The sequence below is a fragment of the Chenopodium quinoa genome, unplaced genomic scaffold (genome assembly GCF_001683475.1).
Source record: "Chenopodium quinoa cultivar QQ74 unplaced genomic scaffold, ASM168347v1, whole genome shotgun sequence".
NCBI classification, from domain to species: domain Eukaryota; kingdom Viridiplantae; phylum Streptophyta; class Magnoliopsida; order Caryophyllales; family Amaranthaceae; genus Chenopodium; species Chenopodium quinoa.
Genome location: NW_018745523.1, coordinates 3421726 through 3436647, shown reverse-complemented (window position 1 = coordinate 3436647; position 14922 = coordinate 3421726).

The following is a 14922-nucleotide window of genomic DNA, read 5'->3' as shown; positions in this document are numbered from 1 at the left end:
ATATTTTCCACCTAGACTAATAGACCAAACAAACATACCCAGTATTGATAACACCAAAAAATCACCACCAAAAAAACTGAAACCCATTAAAAAAGAGACAGTGGGGGTGAGGAAAAGTGTCAGGTTATCCCCATTTAAAGTCAAGGATAGTGATGTGGACTTGGATGCAGAAGTTGTTACCAAAGAAGAGTATGACTTGCACATGGCTTCTTTAGCCTCAAAAACCCTTACTCCATATTCACCCCAGCCCATTGCTTCTTCTCATAACAGCCCACCTTCTTCTCAACCTACTCCCCTACCTACTCAAACTGTTTCTCAACCAACTGAAGCTGCTTCTCAACCTAAACCTACATTTGACTCCCCAGCTAGTAAGGGAACACCTAGAAGGAAAACTGTTGCCACAAAGAAGAAAGCAGGGAAGGTTGCAGAGAAAAAAAAGAGGGAAAAGGCGAAGACAGGGAACAAAAAAACAGAGAAAGGAAAGGAAAAGGCAGCTGTAAGTCTAGGGGTGGACTCTGATTGCAGTAGTGAAGGGGTGTGGTCTACAGATTCTGATAATTCAGATCTAGATGTTGATTTTGAGCCTGGTGAGGAAGATAATGTTGGTGTAGTTGGTGATGAGTTTTTTGAAGAGGGTCCATCTGAAAGAAAGGCAAAAGTTAAGACAGATCAATCTCAGTTTAGGGAAGAGGAGGTTAACATAGGCAATGTTGAAGAGATTGATTATGATTCTGAAGAATTGAGGAGTTTGCAAGGATCAGATGATGAGATAGATCCTTATCCAACCTTCAATCCTGAAGTTGATTTCAAGAACAAGATTAACTTCACTCTAGGGCTTAAGTTTCCAAATGTTTTAGCAGTGAGGCAGGCAATTAGGCATCATAGTATTGAGAACAACTATGATTACTATCTATTGCACAATAGTAGGTTTAGGGTAACTGCTTACTATAGGAATAGATGCCAGTCCTGTCCTTGGGATAAGAAGCATGGGAAGCTGAGAGAGTGCAAGTGTGATGATGAAAACAAATGTAGATTCAAGATCTATGTGAGACAGTTGTCAGGGGAGTCAACTATGCAGGTTAAGGGTTTGAGGCTTAACCACACATGTGGTTTCTATCATTCTAGTACAAAGGTGAGTTCTGAGTACTTGGCTGTGAAGTACCTTGATGATTGGAGAGCTTGTCCAAATTGGAAGTTAGTCAGATTTGTGGAGAGGGTGTACAAAGATTTGGGTGTACATATAGGGTACTACAAAGCTTGGTATGCTAGGGCCAGGGAAAAACTGACTTTGTATGGGGATTCAGCTGAAGAGTATGCAAGAATCTTTGATTATGGGTTTGCAATTCTGAAGTATAACCCAGGTTCATCTGCAATTGTGGTCTTAGAAGGAATTGAGAGGCCTCCTCCCTTTTTTCAAAGGATGTATGTGTGTTTGGATGCATGTAAGGAGGGGTTTAAGAAAGGTTGCAGACCATTACTGGGTGTGGATGGATGTTATCTTAAAGGGGCATTTCCAGGGATGATTTTGGTTGCTTTTAGTAAAGATGAGAATAATAATATATTCCCTGTTGCTTGGGCAGTAGTGGAAACTGAGAATAAAGATAGCTGGACTTGGTTCCTTGAGCTTCTAATCAAGGATGTGGGGTTTCCAAATGGGAAAGGTTTGACACTGATGTCTGATAGGCAGAAGGTAAAATCACTCACCTTTATCATGTTCATTAACTTGTTCATTTAAGTTGTTAACTAAAGTAATTGGTTTATTTTTGTATGCTATTTCAGGGGTTAATAGAAGCAATTGATGTCATGGCACCAGATGCAGAGGTGAGGTTCTGTGCAAGACATATATGGGCTAATTTTAAGCTCAAGTTCCATGGTGATACATTCAAGGAAAATTTCTGGAAAGCAGCTAGGTGTACTAACAAGGTATGGCAGATCCAGTTACCTAACATGCATGTGACTAGATTTTTTTTTTTTTTTTTTTTTTTTTTGTGTGTGTTTAAACTTTTTGTTGATTTCATCAATTAGGTTGATTTTGAGGGTCATTTGGCATGCATTAGACTGTTGGATGAGGATGCATAAAACTATTTAATTGCAATCCCTCTAGAGCATTGGGCAAGACATGCATTTAGAACAACATCTAAGTCAAACATGTTGCTGAATAATCTATGTGAGACCTTTAATGCTGTTCTGAGAGAGGCTAGAGACAAGCCAATTATCACCTGTCTTGAATGGATCAGGAGATATGTTATGAAGAGGAATACAGAAAAATGGGAGGGGGTTCAAGGACTTGAGGGTAGGTTTATGCCATATGTGAGCAAAGTATTCAAATGGGTATCAAGTTATGCTTCTAAGTGCACTGTTGTGCCATCTAGGATGGATATATGGGAGGTTGATTTTGAGGGTGACAGGTTTGTTGTCAATTTGAATGACAACACATGCACCTGCTTTCACTAGGAGTTGACTGGAATTCCCTGTCCTCATGCATGGGCTTGCATTGTTAAGAAAAGGCTAAGGCCTGAAGATTATGTTCATGAGTATATACTAAGCAAACCTACCTGCAAGCTTATACACCAACCATCAAACCAATGCCTGGAATGAAGCAATGGGAGAAATCAGACATGGTACAGCCTCTGCCACCATTGATGAAGAAGATGCCTGGCAGACCATCACTGAAAAAGAGAAGAAAAGAGAAAGGAGAAGATGAAGAGTCTAGGTTTGTCAAAAGGCCTAAGAGACAGAACAAGTGTTCCAATTGTGGGGTGCCAGGACACTACAAGAACAAATGCAAGAACCCTCCTGCCCCACCTAAGGAAGTAGACAAAGGTGGTAGGCCTTATGCTACTGATGAGTGGGCAATGGCACAAAGGAAAAATAAAATGGACAGGAACCTTAGAAAGGTTAGATCCTTTTCCTATTTTATTGGTTCATTCTTTTGCTTTTTTACTATTTTTTTATTTGTTTGTTGTACTTATTTATTAGTTAACCTCCAGGCATATGACCCACGACCAACCCAAGAAAGTCAAGCTGCTGTGACAGATGCTGAGGTTCAATGCAATCAGGCAGGGTCATCCATAACTCAAGCTAAGGGAAAGGCAAAAGCAACTACTTCAAAGGGAAAGCCAAATGCACCTCCCAAAGGAAAGCTGGCCATCAAGTCCAATAGCAAGAACAAGCATTAGATGCCTTGATAGTTTAGGAAGAGGTCATGATGTAGGTTTTTGGTAGTCTAGTCATAGTGTTTTGCAAAAGCTAGGCTAGTATATTCAGCTGTTTGCCTAAAACAATGTGTATGTCAAGTGTTCTTTTGCTATACATTTATAACCACTCAGTCATGTAATTCAGAATTTGGTCTATGTATGTGGTTTTTTTTTTTAATTATGCACCAATGACCAGGGAGATATTATCTAACAAAAATTGCAATTATTTCACAAACCAATACTTTCATTTCATTCATTAGCAACAATTTTACAACCAACTTTGCACACTTACATAGTTTATTGCCACTTGATTACAACATAAACAGAAAATTAGTGGCAGTAACCTAATTGTGCATTACCTACTACAACTTAAGCAACTAAAAGCTTAGATACAACTATTATCAGCATGGCAATTGCTGCATAAAAGATTACTGCACTGCAGCCTGTTTTGGCAGGGGAACAACCATCCATGGATGTGCACCTCAGCTTCTTGCTCAATTTTTCATTTTGTGCAACCAACCTAGCTTTCTGATCTTGCAGCAAGCACACCTCTTGTTTCAAATTACAAATTTCAGCCCTCATCAGCTTCTTCTCTAAGACAAGGTGGTTGGTTATCACCCTCTGCCACTCCACAATTTCCTCATCAATCCACTCAAAAAACTTGCAGCCACGCCTGCCACTCATAGCATCATAAAATTTGCAAGCAACAAACCTCCTCCCAGGATTAGTGCTTGTCCAAGAAGTCTCAATTTTTGGGGGAATTCCACAATAGCATTTTGAAGGAAATGGCCGAGCTGATTGATATGATGAATGAGACATGGTTGGAAGCAATTAATTGCTGCAAATACAACAATAGAAGTTTAATAATGAACCCTAAAATAGACAATACAAAAGAATTTGCCTAAATGTCACAATTTTTAAAATCCCCAATTTCACTTATTCAAAACCAAGAACCCTAATTACAACATTCACTATAGAAATTGAGTAATTAAAATGGGAGATTAGATATACATTACCTTGATTTGAGTTCGCCAACCAATTTCCCTTGTTTTGCCGCTCTTAATTTGAAGAGATTCAAGAAATTAGGGTTTTAATTTGTGGAGAGGGAAAAACGAAGTTTGGTAGTTATAGACAAAGGAGAGAGAAAGATTTTAGGAGGGAAATTGAAAAGTGGTGGGCCCCACAGTCGGAGATTCTCGCCAGAATAGTGCTCAAGGTAGTGCTACTCAAACTTTTTTAGTTTTTGTGGTAGTTGTTTCAAAAAAAAAATTTAAAAGGTAGTTGTTTCCAAAACGCGTCATTTAATAGGTAGTTGTTCGCAAAATTTCCTTCTTCGTAATACGCTCGAAATGCTGCCTCGTTAAAACCTTACCAGGAAAACCCAATTTGGGACAAAAACCATGGCTAAGGGAAAAAGAGTGCAGCGCGTAATTTCTCCCCCTGCTGAAAACATAACTTGAGGTCTTCTAATGCAATGAATCCAATATAGTTGAGAGTCTTCTCACATGACGCAGAATAGCATCATTCCTTGATTTTCGATCCTCCCAAATCCTCAAATCTTTACGTGAAGAAGTAAGTCTTCATACCACTAAACCTATAACAATAATACATGTGTTTGTCCACATTTCTTTCATCCGAAATCTCTGTTTAAAGTTGCTTTAACCATTATACATATGCCTTCTTCTGGAGGGCGTGAATAATAGAAATTGATGATCATTATTATTTGATTAAACATTCCATAATAATATGGCAACACATGATATTATTAACGTTGATTTTTCAATCATGTATAATAATAATATAATGCATGTAATTATATACATTGCTCATGGTTCTTTTGGACCATGATAAAACAGTCCCACGCATAAGTATCTTGTTGATGCTTTAGAATATTTATAATTGACACGATAATTCTCTTTCATATACAAATATTAATTCTCATTACTAACACTTATATGCTCAAACTTCAGGTTGAAATGTCAATGATTTAGTCGCATAGACTAAAAGTTTAATAATAATTATAATATTCAAAATATAAATTTTGCAGGGCTGGATATATAAATGCGTCTTACATAAGTTCTTCAGGAACTCTTCTTCTTATATGGTTCATAACATGCAATTAAATCGGCATCATCGATAATTTCATCACAATTATAAGCCCATTGGAATATAAATATCTCTTTCTCATTTTCCATCAAAGTTGTAAATATAACTTACTATATACATATACCACAAATACTATATAGAAACTAATGCATGCAATTTGAGATATAGTAAACATGATAAAATCCCTAAACAAAATTACAATGAGTAATGCATCTAACAACTTCCGACATACGCAATATAATTAGTAATCCATTAACCTATGACTCACACATGTATATGAAAATACATACGACTCTAAATAATGCAAGACATTGTACAGTGTGGATTTAAAAATCCATATATCATTGGACTTCTAGTCCTTGATAAACTTATGATGATTATCATTATGTCGACATCAAAATAGACATATATTCCAGATCCCTTATTTGCTAGTCCATTATATCATGTATATGCATTATTTATCAATTCCATCATATACCGGTATCATCATATAATTCCTCATGATACAATTTTAATTTGCATGCTATTTTGACAATGATATCTAAATACATTTTTCATTCGTACCATCATAATTTTTTCTTAATCATAGGCCATCTATTGTAATATTCAGATATCTCCACAACTTCAAAGGTATTTCATACACCTATTAATATACTATTACATTATTAAAAGTGTCAACTGCACTATTTTGCCATATATCACATCTTTATTTTGGAACCGATTATACAATCTACACTTCAAGTGTAGTGATTCAAGTATATACAATTGACAAGTTTTATCTCAATGTGCAACATATCTTGATAGCATATGGACGAAAGTTGGCTAGAAAATATTTCAAATTACCATAATATATATGGGATCATTAGTTTAATTTTTGCCAACTTACTCCATTCTCCCCCTAAGTTGGTAAAATATCTCATATATAGGGGCATCACAATTCTTCACCAACTTAGTATACAAATTTGCAATAAAATTCATTTCATGGGACTATGGGAGGATCATAATCAACAAAATTTATCTCTCGGAAGAATTATATTAAACAAGCTTTTATCTCTTTTAGAGAGCAATTTTAAATCATTTCTTCATTAACTAGACATTGCATAACGCACATCAATGGGGAGACATATGTTGTGCAGTTGAATTTCCTTTTTTTTTCTATTTCTTATGTGCTGACATATTATAGCCCCAATCAAAAGAATTGTTATACAAGCATAAATCACTTGCTTGTAATTTTACTAATTGGTTATCTTCTAGATCTTTAAAGACTTAAATAGTGTATTTGGTGAGCTTCTAGTCACCTGATAGTTGACAATAATATATAAGTTATTTTGGTGAACTTCTGGTCACCCATTACTTTTTTTTTTCTTTTCCTTTTTTTTTAGTAAGAAATCAAAACTTATTAACTCTTGAAATTTTCATATATACAAATTATTATGAATCACAATCCAAATATAGCTCAATCTTAATGTTATGTCTTGCCATCCAATTCATTTCATATATTTAACATTGAGAGAGCGTCAGCAGCTCAGCACATTATCAAATGATCTGAAACTTCATGTTTCCATAATGGGTAATTATTTAACCCGGATGACCTAATTTAATTATCACATCCAATAACTTCTCTAAGTTGAACTTTGGTCAGTATTCCAACACCAGTGATCACTTTATTAATCTTATGTTATGCATGGCCATGAATTTGATGTGATATTTGAACACTAACATGTGTTTCTTTAAACAATTGGCAAGACAATTAACAAATATTTTATCCAATAATTTAATCATACTCTGCTGGAGTTTTGACTATAACTTTGATACATGTTAATTGATGTACACGTTCAATACCATATTTTACCCTCATTTTATAGTTGTTTCCGTATGGTTTTTGAGCTCTACGGAGTTACTTCTCGCTAATATTCTCTTCTCTAGTGCGGCTTGGTCTATTTAATTGATTTTGTAGGCACATGAAGATTTTTGGATGATTTGGACTTGTTTTAGATAGCCATGAGAGCTTACGAAGATGGTAGAGAATTTTCCCATGTCCGCCCTGGAGGGCAACATTGCCCTGGCAGCCAGGGCGAAGGAAGGAAGAGAAATGCAGAGAATATGAAGAACTCAACTTCCGTCCGCTCGTACCGGGCAGCCTTGCCCGGGAAGCCCGGGCAGCCGAGGTATTACATGAGGAAGTAGATGAAGAAGCACAAGTCGGCTTTGTTTCTCGCGCCCGACCGGGCAGCCTGGCCCGGTTAGACCGGGCGGAGTGTCGAAGACCCCGTTTTCCTTTTTTTTTCGGGATTTCTTAACTAAGGGATATAAATACCCTTTGTAAACCCCGACTAAAACATACTGAGTTATTATTTTCTAGCTTTTAAACCTTCATTAGAACCCTAATATTCTCTCTAGATATAGATTACATTCCTCTTTCAAGTTTTAATATTTGTTCATCAACAATTGGTACTTTTCTTCATTCAAGCAATTGATATTCATCTTTATTTCTTCTTTTACTTTTAATTTCTTATTAATCATGTTTTGTTCATTGATTATTGTTTTTGCTTTCATTAATATGTGTGAGTAGTTTCTTTATTCCAAGATCTAGCGGAACCCGAATATGATTAATGCATGATTTAATTCTTTAAATTCTCTAATAATAATTGTAATTGATATGCTTAATTGATTATGCTTATGCCAATACTAGATTAGGGATAATTGTTATTGTTATTAATCCTTTGTTTTAATCGCAACGGGAGTTGGGTTTTGACGGATTTGAATAAATCAATTAAGGGTTTGAAGTTCATCACGGGAGTAGTTGAATGGATGATTAGGAAGTTAGAGTAATGTGCTTAAGGTCTTTAAATTACATGAATCCACGGAAGTAGGCTTGATTGTGATTAGAGAAGCCATTGATAACTCGGGAGAGACCATTGGTATTATTCATGGATTACTTTTCCTCTTTAATCAATTAAATTATGTGTTAGGGGTAGAACGACTATTACATTAATTGTATTCGTGGTGATGCTTGATCTTGGATGTTTTTAGCATTGATTTTTCATATTGTTTTGATTTAATCGTCTTAATTAGTTCTTTAGTTATTGATTCTCACTTATTTAAATTGGTTACTTGCTTAGTAATTGCTTGAGTCTATTTAATTAGTTGAACCTTAGTCTCTTGGGATCCGACCCTTACTTACCCGTCTAAATAGTAGTGGTCTAGTTAGGTTTATTTTTGTTAGGTACGCGACACGCCTATCATTAATGTTGTTTGATATTTCATACTCTTCTAGAGTCTAATAGTTATATAATCATGAAACATATAAATCTTACTAAAAGTGATTTCTTCTAGAAATGTAATGAGATTTATCATTTCCTCAAATTTGTCATTGTCAATAGTTGCTCCATTCCTTTTCCAAAGGTTGTTATATTTTAACTCTATTGGACTACAACGCTTCAAACGAGCTTTAGGTTCATTAGTAATCGATGTTATCCTTCTGGCACAATAATTTTAATTAGAGCATTTATAATTAGTATATGATCAATGACATTTATATCCATCTTCAAGATGGTATCATTTCAAAATATTTGAATAACATGTGGCAACTTCTATTAAATAAATCGTTAATATTTAAGTTAAAAATGTACCAAACTGACCATCAATATATTTTATTATTTATGTGCAAGGATAGAATAATGGAATAATTAATACAGTCTTCCCCTGATCCTTGCACGTAGTACATGAAATGAATCCAACAACATTTAAATCTCATCCACAAGGCATTAATTCTTTTAGGAATAAATGTATCAAACATAATAAAGTTATCCTTACAAACTTAATTGTTCTTACTCGTAACTCTTGCCCAATTATATTAATTTCTTATAAGTATGAGCATAATAAATATATTTAACAAGTAAGTTTTCCACAATGTCATCCATCTCTTGCTCAAATATATATTGTGCAATCATGTGTAATACATAGATCGTATAAATTTTGCATGAATTATATTCATCACGAAAACATGCATATATTATCTCAATCATACAATAATGTCTCATTCATTTTCGGGTATAAGAATCTAGTTATCTTTGAATCATTAATACTCACCCAAAGTGTGGTATGACTGGTATCTATAATAACCACCAAATTAAAAGACATTATGTCAACTATTCTAGTATTATTTCATGACTTTGTATTTATAAAATCACGTTATTATGTAATGGATATCTAAGCAACATGCTTTAGCTTTGTAGATCATGCACATTTCTTTGTATTATTCTTAAGGGTTTTGAGCCCTTTATAAGTTCAATCTAGGAACTTTAAGTCTATATGTGTGAATACTCTTTATAAATATAAGGAACTTCAGGCCCGCTCATCATATTCAAATTACATTCATTCCAATAATCTAACTTTAAGTAGATACATAATACTATAATTTGATAAGTCATCAATCAACATAATATATACTTTAATCACAAAGATATAAAGTTAACTAATAAAATCTAGAACTTCTAGCCCAAAAGTGGAAAAAAGTATGTAATTACAGAAAATTACTTGAAAGTTACTAGCTGTACACTACTTGTTTTCCCTGTTTTATAGGAAGCCATATGCATCTCAGGTAATAGTTATTGATATCGTCATAAACTATAATTCAACAATCAACTCTTTTCCATCTAATTAACAAAATAAATAAATATTCCCCACATTCATTTATAACTAATAATCAACCTCGCATGTGAAAAATAAGATGGATTTTAAGGTCAACTAGAATATATTAATTTAATTAGTCAATTTGATATGCAACATCATGCTTATATTAGCAATCTCACTTATAAGATTTATTAAAAACAATGCTATATATCATAAAAAAAATAACCAGATCATTCTCGTATTATTAGTTTTTTATTTTGGCATCAACTATCTTTAAACAATTATCCATTTGGTCAGTGATTATGTCGTCATTCAAGTGTAAGTAATGTCATTACTCGTAAAGTTCAAGCAGTGTTACGATCATCATTAAAGACTTCAATGCATTCTTATAAAAATAAATTAGTCCATCAAATATTATCCAAGCTCATCATAATCACTTAATAATATAATCAAAGTTAGTAGGTTGCTGGAGTAGAGCTAGACTTATAACCCAATATGTATACTACATAACAAATCAAAACTATCTAGCACTTAATATATGAATATGCCAAAAACATGTCATCTATAGTACATAGTATAAGATATAAACTTAACTTATAATTAAGTCTCAATACTCTCAAATGCCATTATTTAATTCGCAGCACATGATTCAGCATATATCACGTTATGTATAAACACTTTAGTCTTTAGAGAAAATATATTATTTCAACCTTAAAGAAAAATAAAATATTTTACCTTAAAGAAATCAAATAACAGAGCAGTTTCGTAAAAGTGAAGTGCCATTTATACGGAGTTGCTTTAGCTATGAAATGGCTCCTATGAAATAGGTTTATATTATTAGGTCAATGGTCATAGCTATCAACATAAATAATGCCCTCGATCACATACAAAGTAGTAAACCACATATTAATAACAGCATGTCGACATTTCGTCAATAATCAAATAATCGATTTATCACCAGACAAAGCAGATGAAACCACATTAATTTTCTTTAACCCTGAAATTGTCTTAGCTAGAGTACCAATTGCAAGCAAGCAAGTTAAACTCCTTATAAAGCTCAATTCATAAGTTTAGACCATTAATTTATATCACTAAAATAAATAATAGAGATACGGAGTATATACTGGTAGAATAACAAACTCTGTAAATACAAAGTAGTCGTAGACATGCAATTCTAGGGGATTAGGGAGTTTTACCTGATTATGAACAAAATATTGGATGTGTTCTTGTCATCAACTTGAACTCATTTTCCCTCACAATAAGAATTAGTATAATTGAGTACGAAGATTCTTTGAATGAGGGCTTTGCAATTGGCAAATCTCACATCACATAACTTCGTTGATATTGCTTTAGATCATGTGGGATATTTGCATCTCCAAATTCGTAATAAAAAATGGTTGTTTACATCTTTTTTTTTTTTTTTTTAAATCGGAATCATGGAAGGAATCAACAACTTCTAATTCGAGGGTAGATTTATAATCTTAATCGTCACTAAGAGCTTTGGTGCTGATAACGTGTTGTGAAATAAAGGAAAAGATGAGAGATGGAGAGAATTAATCTGTGTATCTTTATTCCATATGATAAGGTGCATATATGCATACAATATATTAGGGTTTGATTGGATAAGAATATAAACTCTAGATATAACAGAAAAAGAGAGTTGATTTGGGATATTTGAAAAAAAAAATTACTAAAAATAAAAAGGAAGAATGTAATTTTAGAATACCCAAAATAGAAACTATAAGGGTGCGTTTGGTTCGCTGGTTTCAGGAAAGGGAATGGGAATCATTCCCTTTCAACCTGTTTGTTTGCCACTTTTTCCCTCAATCATTCCCCCATTTCATTTTTCAAAATACCCCAAAACCCCTCTTCCCCATTCCCCCCCCCCACTTTCCCATTCTATTCCCCACCCACCCTAACCCTAACCCTAACACTAACACTAACACCCATATACGCCGGTGGTGGTCGGACGGCGACTGTCGGCGAGCACCGGGGAGTGGTCAGGGAGGCTCGGCGAGCACCGGGGAGTGGTCGGCGATGTGGTGCTGTGGTGGAGGAGGGAGATCGAGCGTCGGGGAGGGGGGCTGGAGCATCGGGGAGGGAGTTCGAGGTGGTGCTGTGGTCGGTGGTGGTCAGCGACCGTCGGCGAGGGGTCAGCGACCGTCGGCGAGGGGGGCGGGACTGTCGGCGAGGGAGTTCGAGCATCGGGGAGGGGGGCTGGAGCATCGGGGAGGGAGTTCGACGGTCGGCGATGGGGGCTGGATGGTCGGCGACGGTCGGGGATGGGTCGGAGACGGTCGGCAGAGTTCTGTGAGGGTTCGGCGGCGGTCGGAGCTGCGCTGTGGTGGTGGTGCTGTGGTGGAGGGAATGATTCCCTGGTTTTTGTAACAAACAACCTTCCAAATTTTCCACTTTGTCATTCCATTCCATTTCATTCACGTTGTTCATTCCATTCCGATTCTCTTCTGTGAACCAAACGACCCCTAAATGTAATTTAGGAATAGAGGGAGTAATATTATGTAAACAATACCTTTTTTTTTTTTTACCAAATAAAAAAAGTCAGAAAAATGAAGCATAAGAATGGTAAATGTGAGAGGGGCAGCAGGGAGCAGACTGATAGTAATATAGTATGTCTAAGCTAATCGGCTCAGCGGAGAGGGACAACTTAATCTTATGAAGTACGTAGTACGTCATTTAATGCTCAGATATTAAGACTGATAGTATGTCTAAGCTTATCGGCTCATTTAAACTCCTTGGTTAATTAATAAAAGTAGTTCATGAGATCACTAGTTTCAACCTAGATAAAATCGATCATATATGAAGTTTATTAAGCATTACGTAGTACATGGGAAAATTTTTATTTTATTTTACTACCATCCAAAAGCAAGTTTGTTAAAAATTGCTACTCGTGCCACTTAACACTTTCAGTTAGTAATTCCGTTAGTGAGATCCAACCACCTTTACTACCACCTTCCGGTCACCACTCCCTCCTTAGCCACCCTAAAAGTGCCTCCCCGTCAGCCCCCCCCCACAAAAAAAATAAAAAAGAATTTATTTTTTAGAAAAAAAAATAGTCCCACCCGTTAGCCACCCTCCCCCGACCAACACTCAAAGTTGCGGCCGACGCCTGCGACCCTATCCCACTCCCTTTCCCTAACCAACGCAGCCCATCCCCCTCCCCTTTCCCCTTCTTGTTGCCCCGACCGGCACCCAAAGCTGCGGTAGGCTGTGGTGGCTGGGGTCGGGGCAACAAGAAATCATCCAAACCGAAGTCAACCCAACCCAAATTCGTCCGACCTAAAATACCACGTCAAACCCGTTTTGCACCCAATTTGAATTTATCCGAACCAAACATGAACCGATTTGAAATTGATCCAACTCATATCCAACCCGGACTCGATTGACCGTGACCCGAATTTGACCCGATCCTAATTAAAGAATAGTTTATTTTAACCCGAACTTATTTGATCCGAACAGGCGTAACCCGAATAAACCCAACCCAAACTCCATCCGGTTATCCGAATTAACACCTCTAATTCACACTAATTATATTATAAACTAAGGAGGGGTATTCCTATCCAAAAAAAATAAAAAAAAAACTAAGGAGAATTGTCAGTGTACGCAGTGGCGGATTCAAGATTTTATTCACTCAGTAACCGGCATACCTATCGATCCAAGAGGTGAATTTTAATTTGTGGAGGATAATTTTGTGAAGGAAGAGGATGGTTTTGTGGAGGAGGAGGATGAATTTTGGGCTAAAGAAACTTGTCGTTATATCACACTTTTTTTTCATTCTAAAAACTAAGTCACAATTCCAATACGTAGTAATAGTTATTGATTTTGTGATGGAAGTGGTTGGTTTTGTGGAGGAAGAGGATGAATTTTGGGCTAAAGAAACTTATCGTTATATCACGCTTTTTTTTCATTCTAAAAATTAAGTCACAATTTCAATATGTAGTAATAGTTATTGATATTGCTCATATAATGAATTTAGGTTATCGTTATGGATCACATTAAATAGCTAAGATTAAATCACTTAAAGTATGATTGTGTTTAAAATTAGATGTAGTATAGATTAAGGAAAAAAAAGGTAAAACTAATCACAATGATCATTGACTAGAGTAAAAATAGAAAAACTAGTAATCAAAATTCAGAATAATTAGAATTATAGCAATTACTAATTATTCCTTAATAGTATATACTTTGATTATTTTATAATAGAAAAGAAAAAAAAATTTATAATAAAGAACAAATGAAGAGAAAAAATCATACAAATGAATCCATAATGGTCTATAAATCTTATAATGCTACTTATTTAAATTGTCAAGTTAATAATTGTCAAATTAATCTTACAATGCTACTTATATAAATTAGTGTTTTCAAAATGACAAGAATACCTGCAAATAAAATCAAAACAAATCAAATTAGTGTTTTATTATTATTTTCATTTTTTTAAAATTTTATTATAACCAACAAATAAATTCAATCAAAACAAATCTTAATTTTTTTATTGACATAAAAAAATTCATAACATATCTAATCTATATGTATATCTATACTTTAGTATTTAAAAAGACAAACCACAATCACCTATAACACACATGTCATCATAATTCACCCATATGCCACACCTTATGCATCCATTAATATTTCTTCTTTATACTCCCTTTTAAAGTTAAAGATAAAATAAAATGTTATTGAATGCTAAAAGTCTTTTTGCGAATTTGAGTAAGAAAATGGAGTGTTTCATTTTCACTATATATAAAAAAAAGGTGTATTCCTCTCTATACCTTTTAATGTAAAATTAAAATAACAAATTATTTAATGTTAAAATCTTTATGTATTCCTAACTTGCAAATTATAAGTAAAAAATTAAGCAAATTATGACAAAAAATCACATACATATACAACACAAATAAGCAACACATTTCAAGAAAAATAAATTGAGCTACAACCCGTTCGTTGAACGGGCCAAAATGCTACA